The sequence below is a fragment of the Trachypithecus francoisi genome, unplaced genomic scaffold, assembly GCF_009764315.1.
Source record: "Trachypithecus francoisi isolate TF-2019V2 unplaced genomic scaffold, Tfra_2.0 Lachesis_group0, whole genome shotgun sequence".
In the NCBI taxonomy this organism is placed as follows: Eukaryota; Metazoa; Chordata; class Mammalia; order Primates; family Cercopithecidae; genus Trachypithecus; species Trachypithecus francoisi.
The window spans coordinates 40,817,032-40,828,054 of NW_022681453.1; positions in this window are offsets into that span (position 1 = coordinate 40,817,032).

Sequence of the window (11,023 nt, forward strand, 5' to 3'; positions counted from 1 at the left end):
TCCTTCCTCTTCACCTTCCACAATGATTGCAAGTTTCCTGAGGTCTCCCCAGTCATGCTTCCTGTACAGCATACAGAATTGAGAGCCAATTAAAACTCTTTTCCTTATAAATTACCCAATCTCAGGTAGGTCCTTACAGCAGTATGGGAGCAGACTGATAAACCACCATTTCAGCAGTGGCTATGTCATCCCTCCCCAAACACGGCTCCTACAGGCATCCCCTCCACAGCTCAATCTCCTAGGCTCCAGGAACACTATTTCCTTCCCTTGCCCTTCAGGCCTGGCACTGTCAACAGCATCCTACTGTTGCTGAAGTCCTGGGGTGCCTCTCCGTCCTCGTCCACACCTCTATCAACAGCCCCTTCATTTACAAACCCTTGGATTAAAACATCTGTGTGAAATGCTACATCCAACCAGGACTCCAACTCACCCTGCCCATGTTTGTGGTAGAATTGATGATAAAGAAGCAAACAAAAAAAATCATAAACTCTAGGAAAGCAAAAAATTGTGTAGGAAAGGTTTTACCTTAATATCATAGTTTTACCATAAAACACCACTATGATGATGCGCATTAATAAAGCCAAAACAATAGAAATAGTGACTATTGATTTAGCCAAATACAGTATAATAATATTGAGAGTTGGGCAGGGAGTGAGAGAAAAGTCTGCTTACATGGGATGAGGATGGACAGAAGGAATAAGGGCTAAAATCTCATCTTCCATAGTGGAAAGTCAAGAGAAAACACTTAAGATGGAAAACACAGCAAGGAGCTCTAGGCATGATTCTTAAGAGATGTGGAAAGAAGTACCAAAGAAATAATGATACACAACAGAAAATGTTTCCTCTGAAGAAGGGGAGAAGGGAAGAGGGTAGGGCTGGGGATTGGGACTGCTATTTTCCTTTTTCTTTCTTTTATTTTGAGACAGGGTCTCGCTGTTACCCAGGCTGGAGTACAGTGACGCAATCTCAGCTCACTTCAGCCTCTACCCCCTGGGCTCAAATGATCCTCCCACCTCAGCCTCCCGAGTAGCTGGGACTACGTGTGCACTCCACCATGCGTGACTAATTTTTTCATTCTTTTTGCAGAGATGGGGGCCCCACTATGTTGTTCAGGCTCGGCTCGAGCAGTATTCCCACCTCAGCCTCCCAAAGTACTGAGATTACAGGTGTGAGCCACTGCACCCAGCATGTTTTTCTTAATGTATTGCGATGCTTGGGCTGTCATAACAAAATACCAAAGAGGAGGTGGTTTAAACAACAGACATTTATTTCTCACTGTTCTGGAGGCTGATCATCTAAGATCAAGGTGCCAGCAGGGCTGGTCCCTCCTGAGGCCTCTCTCCCTGGCTTTCAGATCGTTGCCTTCATGCTGTGTCCTCACATGGCCATTCCTCTGTGTCTCTTCCTCTTCTTACAAGGACACCAGTCCTATTAGATTAGGGCCGTGCCCTTGTAACTTCGTTTAACCTTGATCACTTCTTTAAAGGCTCTGTCTTCAAATACAGGGTTAGGGCCTAAACATATGAATTTGGTGGTGGTAGCTGGGGTGGCAAGGACACAATCCAATCCATTGCACTTAGCATGCTGTGTAGATCTAGGAAATTCTCTAAATTATGAGTATGTTAAGCAAGATACATCCAGGGAGCATGAACTATGTGTTAAAATCATCCTGATAGAAAGGCCAGTACTGGGGGCATAAAGAGGCAGGCCCCAAGTTTGGTTAATTGTAGACATTTGTTAAACACATCCATTTTACTAGTCTTCTCTTTTGCCCATCACAAAGACTCCCAGAGTCCAAGTGCCTCTACCTGGTTTTGCTTTTCTTCCAATTTTAACAATGTGGCAAGAATGGAAAACCAGGTTTTTCTGTTGAGCGTGTCTCCTTGGCTGCAGAGGGTTGAGTAGAGTGCAATTGAGGAAGCTGGGTTCGGTTTAATTCCTGCTCGTTTTTGATCAATTTCTGTTTGTGTTCTTGTATCCCAATAAAATCATGTGGTAAATCGATTAATGCTCAGAATGTGTGTTTCCTCTCCCTCTGGCACCCTCCTCGTGGGATGATTATACATCCCAGTCTTCTGTGGTCAGGAGTGATCATGTACTTCTTAGGCTAGTAAAATGTGAGCAAAAGTGATGCATGTCGCCTCTAAACAGAGGTTGAAGAGCCAGTGCATGGTTTGCTATCCCTTCTGCCTCAAGGTTGACAATAATATCCCAGAGAGAGGCTGCTCCATCAGCTTGGGTTCCAGAGTAATGCACAGATACACTGGTATGGGTGAGAAACAAGCCTTTGTTGTTAGCCTTGGAGATTTGAGGTCATTTGTTACAGTAGCAAAACACAGCCTCAGCTGATTGATTCTGGTGGGCATATCTTCCATTCGAAGCAGCCCAACAGTGCCCCATTAACTTATGTGGCCCTCACATTCTCTGCATTATACAGATTCTTTTTCAAGGAAGAAGCCATTTAGCAGAAGAGAAGTGAGAGCCATACCAAGATTATCTGGATCCTTTTTAGCTCGCAGTAGCACTTCCACTTAAGACCATGGAAGCATTCTAGACTCTAATAAAAATTACAAACCTGGCCAGGCACGGTGGCTCACGTCTGTAATTCCAGCACTGGGAGGCCAAGGCAGGCAGATCACTTGAAGTCAGAAGTGTGAGACCAGCCTGGCCAACATGGTGAAACCCCATCTCCACTAAAAATACAAAAATTAGCAAGGCATGGTGGCAGGCATCTGTAATCCCAGCTACTTGGGAGGCTGAGGCAGGAGAATCGTTTGAACCCAGGAGGCAGAGGTCACGCCATTGCACTCCAGCCTGGGCAACAGAGAGAGACACTGTCTTAAAAAAAAAAAAAAAATTACAAACCCTGCCTCCAATAAAAATGCACATTTGCCATCACACACACACACATATTTTTGAGAAAATTTTCAAGAAGGAACTTGTGTCACAGACCCTCTGAAGCCATTCGTGAATCCTTCATTTAAGATCTAACTTCAGTCTCATCTTCAAAAACTCCCGGCAGCAGAGACTAAGTCGGCTGAAACCTAACTTAGCACTTAAGACAATTTCCGCTAGAAGACAGGGACTGTATTATTCAGCTCTGGATCAATATGGTAATTAGTACAAAGCAGGCAGTCAAGAAATATATATTGGATTAAACACAGCAGCCCTATGAAACAAAGGATTAATATGACCTGGTTGTATAGGAAAAATCCTCAAGGTCATCTAGTTATTAAGTGACAGGTGGATTTGGACCCAAAATCCACTGACCTTAAACCCTTGCATTGTCCATAGTTCCAAGCTACTCAAACCCAGGGCTACAGGAGGCTTGGGGAGAAATGTGGCCTATTTCTTCTGGGGGGAGGGGAGCATCAGTTTTACTAGAAATTTTAAAAATCAGTTAATACCAACTTCATCTACATATAACAGAAAGAAAACTCAAAAGTAATAGTGGCTTAAATAAAAGAGAAGTTTATTTACATCATCTGTAAGAGGTCAAATGCTAGAGAGGGCTGACCTGGAACAGCAACTTCGTGGTTCACCTGGGACCCGGGCTTCTGTCGTTCAGCTCTTGCCATACTTAATATGTGGCTTCCATCCTTAATGTTCCCCTTATGGTCTAAGATCACTGATAGAGTTCCAGGCATCACATTCAAGTTCCAAGCTAGAAAGCTAGAGGATGCTTGTTTCTCCACTTCCACCCCCATCATTTGAGAACACTTCCCAGAAGAGACACATGGCACTTCAGCTTGCTTCACATTGGCTAGAAATGGTCACATGGCCATGCTTAGCTACAAGGGAGGCTGGGAACTGTTGTCTTCATCCCAGAAGGCAATCAGCCCGGCTAATCACTGGGATTCCATTATGAAAAAGGAAGGGAAGAAAAGACGAGGCGCAGTGGCTCACACCTGTAATCCCAGCACTTTGGGAGTCCGAGGCAGGGGGATTGCCTCAGGTCAGGGGTTTGAGACTGGCCTGGCCAACATGGTGAAACCCCATCTCTACTAAAAATACAAAAATTAGCTGGGCGTGGTGGCAGGCACCTGTAATCCCAGCTACTCAGGAGGCTGAGGCAGGAGAATTGCTTGAACCTGGGAGGTGGAAGTTGCAGTGAGCTGAGATCATGTCGTCGTACTCCAGCCTGGGTGACAAGAGCTAGACTTCGTCGAAAAAAAAAAAAAAGAAAGAAAGGGAAGAAAGGAGATTGAGAAGCAATTTAAATTCTCTACCATGTAGTAATTGAGAGATGTCATTGCTTTTATATTCAAATACAAGCCCTTCTCATCAGACCAACCTGCTTTTCAGCGTGGCTGTGCGCTAAGAGAAAAGCAGCCAAGCAGAGGCATACAAAACTCAGGGAATAAAATGTTACACCTTTCAAAGCGACAGTGGAAGGCTGACTGCCATCTTGGCTCCCCTCCTCCCGAAGGGCCTGCTGCTGCTTAGGATACAAACTCCCAGCAGGATGGGTGGCCCTGGAATGGGAGCACCTGTTCCCCAAGAGGGTGGTGAGGTAGGACAGGGAGGAGCTGGAGAAGGGGGTGAGGGTATTGACCAGGTCACTGTCTTGCAACTGTGTCCTTTGATCCAAACAACAGCAGAGGCTGGGCGCGGTGGCTCATTCCTATAATTGCAGCACTTTGGGAGGCCGAGGCGGGTAGATCACCTCAGGTCAGGAGTTCGAGACCAGCTTGGCCAACATGGTGAAACCCTGTCTCTACTAAAAATACAAAAAATTAGCCGGGCGTATTAACCAGGTGTGACAGCTTACAGCTGTAATCCCAGCTACTCGGGAGGCTGAGGCAGGAGAATCATTTGAAGTCGGAGGTAGAGGTTGCAGTAGGCCAAGATCGTACCATTGCACTCCAACTTAGGCACTAAGAGCGAAACTCTGTCTCAAAAACAAAACACAACAAAAACGACAACAGAGTCAGTGCTGGTCTTCCATTGGCTTTTTGGGGTGCTGGGATGATTAATTTTCATGCTTTTGAGAGGCCTTCAGGAGTATGTGTGAGAGACAGCCGCTGGCTCGATCTGCCAGCTGCCAGAGACTAGCAAATGCACATGGAATCTGGAACAAACAAACAAAAACACCTGCTCATGGGAGGGCCTGGGAACTCACACTTTGTCAAATACATACCTCCCCCTCCTTCCAACCCTCCCCAAACTAGGCACTCTGTGGGGTGGGAGGTAGGAAGGTAGCAGGCTTTTTCAAACTTTCCAGCCAAAGTGCCATCAGGGCAGAAGAGTATACTAAGAACAGGAAATTTCTGAGTTCTTCCCTTTTGTTCTTAGAATACGTGTTGAATTTGCATTTCACCAAACTCCATAATTTGGGTAGTGAAATAATCTACTGAGCTCCTGCTGTGTGCCAGGTGGTATGCCACCTTCCCTCTCTTCCCCCTGGGGAGGGCCAGCCTTTTCCAGGAAGGCAAGTGTAAGCACTGATGAGGGAATTACCCTGGCTCAGGCAGAGTAAGTCCAAGGCTGGGCTCGCCAAGTCCCAACACACCTTCTGGCAGCAGAGTCTATTAAGCAAAATCTTCAGATGTCTGGGTCGCGGGGCAGCCGGGGATTTTCGAAAGCACTGAAGTGAATGGTCACGTCAAGAGGCTGCCAGCCTCTCACCTGCTGTCAGGAAGAAAGGCTTCTGGTGTCCAGGGAGTCAAGAACGACTCACTTAAGCAGGAGTGTGACTAAGATGAGAGCGGATTCAAGAGCGCTACTGACAGCCAGAGTACACTGTTAGATCTCTCCCAGAAAATGATGGACGAGAAACCCACAAGGCGGGGAGTGCGGCTCCCTGCCACGGTGCCGGGCCGGGCCATGCTGTTGGCATGCAGATGCTCCGGGAGCATTTTCCGGTCTGCAGTTACGATGCCAGAACCTTCCCTCTTCTGCAGTTGGGATTGCATTTGATGGCTCTGAATGGTCCTATCTGTAACCACTAGGCACCTGAACATGAAATGAGCTGTCACTTTGCAAAGCTACAGTGGTTCCAATGTGGCCCCTACAGTGGGAAATAGCAGGTTGCAGGACATCTGAGTTAGTACCCAAGTGGAGCAGGGAACTGTCATTTTCTGGGCATCTACCAGGAGCCAGGACCTCATCAGCTCACTAAATCCTTACAACTGTCTTACCATTCTACAGAGAAAGAAATGGAGGTTCAGAGAGGTTTAATGATGCGCTCAAGGTCACAGATGCAATTTGTACCTAGTATGTCTTACCTGCAAGTCCCTCGCTCTGTTCACTTAAGCTTTCACCTAAGCTATATAAGTTGGTGGAAGGTAGGTCAAAATTTTTAAGTTTTTAAAACACCATAGTAAAGAAAGTTAAATGGGTCTCTTTCCTGCAGCACTTCTCAGAGCCTTTGATATGCTAATGATCACTGTGAAACTTCAAGAAGGCGTCTATGTCAAACAGTCATTGCCAAACACATTTGACCAAAGCTAGGCATCTGGCCTACTTGATGTTTCAAGGAACACGCTTTGGGGCAAGCTGTGCATTCAGTCTCTTGAAAACTAAAAGCCAGGGCTCTATATTAGACAGCCTTGATTCAAACCTTGACTTCCCCACTCACTAGCTAGGTAACCTTCCTGTGCCCAAGCATCCTCATTTGTAAAGCAGGGAGTTAGGATTCCTGCATTCCACAACTATTTATTGAGTTCTTACTGAGTCTCCAGACATGGAGGGCTGTATCAGTGCTTACCTCACAGAATGTGACCAAGATGGGAGTGTATTGCAGAGGTTAGCACACTTTTTCTAGAAAGGGCCAGAGTGTAAATACTTTAGGCTCTGGGTCGCACAGTCTCTATTGCAATGACTCCACTCTGCTGTTGTGGTGGGGAAAACAGCCAGTCATAGACAATACATAAATGAATAATTGTGCTGTGTTCCAATAAAACTTTATTTACAGACACTAAAATTTGAATTTCATATAATTTTCACATCACAATTATTCTTCAAAAATCATTCAATAATCATTAAGATTATTTATTTTATTTATTTTTTGAGATGGAGTCTCACTCTGCCGCCAGGCTGGAGTGCAATGGCATGATCTTGGCTCACCGCAACGTCTGCCTCTTGGGTTCAAGTGATCCGCCTGCCTCAGCCTCCTGAGTAGTTGGGATTACAGGTGCACGCCACCATGCCCAGCTAATTTTTTGTTTTTTTAGTAGAGATGGGGTTTCACCATGTTGGCCAGGCTGGTCTTGAACTCCTGACCGCAAGAGATCCACCTGTCTCAGCCTCCCAAAGTGTTGACATTACAGGCGTGAGCCACTGCACCCAGCCTAAATTATTATTCTTTAAATATTTTTTTCAACCATTAAAAAAATGTAAAAGTAATTCTTAGCTTGAGGGCTGTGCAAAGACAGGCAAAGGGATGGATTAGGCCCATGGGCTGTAGTTGCCAACCCCTGCTATATTCAATAGAGTCACTGTGAAGATTAAATGTGTTTACATAAGGCATTAAAACAGTACCAATAAAATGTGCCATTCTTTCTATTTCAGTAAGTTTTGCAATGCTGATACCAATCCATGTTGCATAGAACTAATGAATAACTGACCAGGCATGGTGGCTCACGCCTGTAATCCCAGCACTTTGGGAGGCTGAGGCGAGAAGATCACTTGAGGTCAGGAGTTTGAGACCAGCCTGCCCAACATGGTGAAACCCTGTCTCTACTAAATCCAAAAAATTAGCTGGGCATGGTGGCACATACCTTTAATCCCAGCCACTTGGAGGGCTGAGGCAGGAGAATCCCTTGTACCCCGGAGGTGGAGGTTGCACTGAGCCAAGATTGCACCATTACACTCCAGCCTGGGCAGCAAGAGCAAAACTCCATCTCAAAAAAAATGAAAAACAAAAAAGCAAAAAACAAACCACTAATGAATAACTGTCAGAGGGCTGCGAACATAAACAAAGGTTGTAGAGTGAACTGTTGTTTCCACCACTTCTACTCACGTGTGTCTCCATTTCCAGTTCACTCAGTCTCAACTGGGCCTAAGCTCCCACTCGGGATTTATCAACCTCTGCAGAAGAGGGGTGAGCCCAGCCAGGGTGTTGGCATTCCTGCCTCTGCTCAGCAGCCCACCAAAGTTGTCCCCATCTTGCCGGCCAGCACAGGCCACACGCGACACCACGACATGACACGATTAACAGCATTAACAGCGCCGGAGGCCGCTGATTGTTCTAAGATGGATGGAAGCCACTTGTAATTCTCCCTCTTATTCCCCTATTTGTTTGCTGCCTTCGTGTGCATTGTCAGGATGATTTCTACAAGCAGGAGTTGCTTGAAAATTCACAGTATAATTTATTAGAGGTTTTTGCCTCTTGGGAATGCCTTGAATTCACACATTTTCTAGATTGCTATAATTCCAACCAATAAGATAACTTTATTGGAGACTTCTCCAAATGGGTACAAATTCCTCTTAATGTGAAGAGGCAATGAATACAATTTATAAATCTGCCTGGCTCCGAGACACCGAGCGCTCCTCATTCTGAGGCTGCTGTGATGGTTGAATTACTCAGGCTGGAAAAAATGATTCTCATCTAGAATTCACTCCATGAGTGTATTTGTGGCAGATCTAAGGGTTTGTAGCTCAAACTTCTCTGTGCAAAAAGCCTGTGGCATTTATGCACCAATGAAAAAAAATCCCATTCTCAAGAACATATACATGTATGTACATATACATATATTTATGCACAACCCAGGAACTAATGCTTAGTAAGCTTCTACTGTGTGATCACGGCAGGTACCATGCATGTCTCTACTTCTCCCATCAACTTTTAACTTTTACCTTTTCAATAACAACAGGACAGTAAACATCATTTTTAAAAAATCAAATGTTTAATGATGAAAGGTCGTATCCATTACAACACTATTTGTAGACACAGAAACATCAAGCAGGTGTCAAAAATCCCACTGGACTTTATTTACATGCAGGCTTTAACCAACTTTGCTCTCTTTGTTTTAGTACAGGAAAATTCATGAATTAAAACTTGAAAACACAATAAATCACAAAACAAATTCTCTTCGTTTCCGATGTCATCAGTGAAGCATCAGAATGAAAGTTCAGAAAAAGTTTTTGCTCCCCGTTATTAAAAACATGGTAACACACAACCCACCTCTGGGGGCACTGCGCCATGATTCCTTACAGCAGAGAACACAGCAGGAGCGCATACACCTCTAATCCCTATTTGAGAACTGAGGGAAATGGCCCAGTTGGCTGACTTGCCCAAGGACACCCAGGCAGTCAGAGGTAAGAGTCTCGCCTAGTTCTGTGGTTTCCAGGAATCATATCTGTGCGGTGTTCTACTCTGCTATTTGAGAGCCCCGGGTTGACAGAACCAGTGGGACAACTTGGGCAAGTAGCTCCTGGTCTGGCCTGTAGGATAAGACACTGGCAGGCCTTCAGGTCTGGGGTTCAGGGCTGCATTTAAAGTTACAGTGCTCAATACTGGCCTCCCTAAGAATCCCCTGGTCTGTCCCTGTTTTCAACAGGAAGTTGAACTCTTTGAAGAGTTGGGTGCTGGATATTTAGTTTTCTTCCTTCCTGACTCCTCCAAGCCTTTCAGCTGGCCTTCTTGGATTCATGCAGTTCCACAATTGAAGCGTTGATTAAAAACTGCCTTGAAGAGTTTCCCAGTTCTTTGGGGTGGGTTTCGTCCAGGGAAGGACTGGCAAATGGGTTGCACTTCAGGAAGACATGCTAACAATGAGCTCTAATGAGGATTCTGAGTCTGGATTCAGCTGGAAAGAAGTGCTGTGACTGATTAGTGATGTCTGGCACAAGCTGGAGGTGGGTAGGGGGACAGTTGGGGTCAGCGTCACTCCAGGTCTAGGTCAAGAGCACGGGTAGAAATGGGTCAATTTCAGCCTGTGCCCTCCCCTCCACAAATTCTTCCCTGTTATAACCAGCACTGCACTGATGCACAATTGGGACTGTATAAATGCTTAGGGACTGGATGCCTTGTAGTGAGCCCCCACCCAGCCTTGTAGTTAATGCCTGGAGAGAGGCACTATCAGGCAGAACATCACATCTGCGTATCTACCTTCACTCCCCAGGCTTCCAGACACATCCTAGGATCCTGTCTCGGAAAATCAGAGCCCTCCTGCAGTATCTAGTTGTCTACATCCATTGTACTTTCCTGACAGAAGCCCTAAAGACAGGCCGTGGGCTTCCTTCAGTGGTTAGCAAACAACTTTCTCAGGAGTTTTGATCCTAACACAAAGATTGCTCTAACCTTCCTTGCTATGGTTTGAAGGTTAGGAGTGGCCTTCCAGAACCACTGGGAGGTCAGGGGCGTGGACGTCCCTTATGTTCTCTTCACTGCCCAAGGTGGAGTCTGGCTGGTTTCCATTTCCACATTGCATGGCTATGAAATCAGAGAGCACAAGCCTCAGATTGCTGGCTGAAGTCGCCACTCCACCCTTGATCAAGAATAATTGAGCAAGAGCTGCTTCCATGATCCTGTCACACTCTATCCATGAGATTTCTCAATAGGGGGTCTAGACACTTGGTGTTAACACTAGAGTTTGGCTGAGGACTAGAGAAAACCTTTTTGCCTCCCTTTCCGTCCACACAACTGGTAAGAAACTACTCTTCCTTGTGCCTCCCCTGTAAAGGCCAAGTGCTTGCTTTGGCCCACACCTGGTATGGGAGACAATTCCCATCCTCCTCCAAAGGGTGGTACCAGTGCCACCAGCAGTGGGGGCCCTCACAGTGAACTACTCAGGCACAAAAGCAAGCAGAGGGGCGTGGGGCTAGCAGATTGCACATCTGTATCCAAAATGGCCTATGAGAAACATCAGAGACCCCCTCCAATCCCTGTCCTTCAACCCTTCCAGATCCTTTCCAAGACTTTTGAGGGGCCAAACTTGGGTCATGTTCAGTACTAAAAAATGAGGACGAAGAACAGAACTTGCTGTTTTATCAAAACAGACCCATTTTTCAGCTCAACATCCTGCGTTATCTACACTCTTTTCCTTCCGGCGCTAGTTCAGGTGGAGACCCAGGACAA